Source organism: Sinocyclocheilus grahami, unplaced genomic scaffold (genome assembly GCF_001515645.1).
Source record: "Sinocyclocheilus grahami isolate Dianchi unplaced genomic scaffold, SAMN03320097.WGS_v1.1 scaffold366.1, whole genome shotgun sequence".
Classification (NCBI taxonomy): domain Eukaryota; kingdom Metazoa; phylum Chordata; class Actinopteri; order Cypriniformes; family Cyprinidae; genus Sinocyclocheilus; species Sinocyclocheilus grahami.
The window spans coordinates 185,816-186,122 of record NW_015505545.1 but is presented as its reverse complement, the minus strand read 5'-3'; positions in this window follow the sequence as shown (position 1 = coordinate 186,122).

Here is a 307-nt window from a genome sequence, read left to right as displayed (position 1 = left end):
CACACACACACACACACACACACACACACACACACACATTGTTTCAAGAAATTACACATGAATAATTCATGTTTTCAACTTTACTCAGGCCAACTAAGACTATAATTAATTGAGGCTTCTTTTACAGGGGACTGGAATTAGGGAGGGATTGTTTAAGACGGGAAAGACGTGAGAGGGCAGAGCATGTTTAATACCATAATCATGTAAAGCAGCACTAAGTGGTCATGAAATCTTTTAAAATTATTATTATTTCTGTGTCAAAGGCTTGGCATGGTCTTCCAGTCTAGCACTTTAGTGTACAGTATAT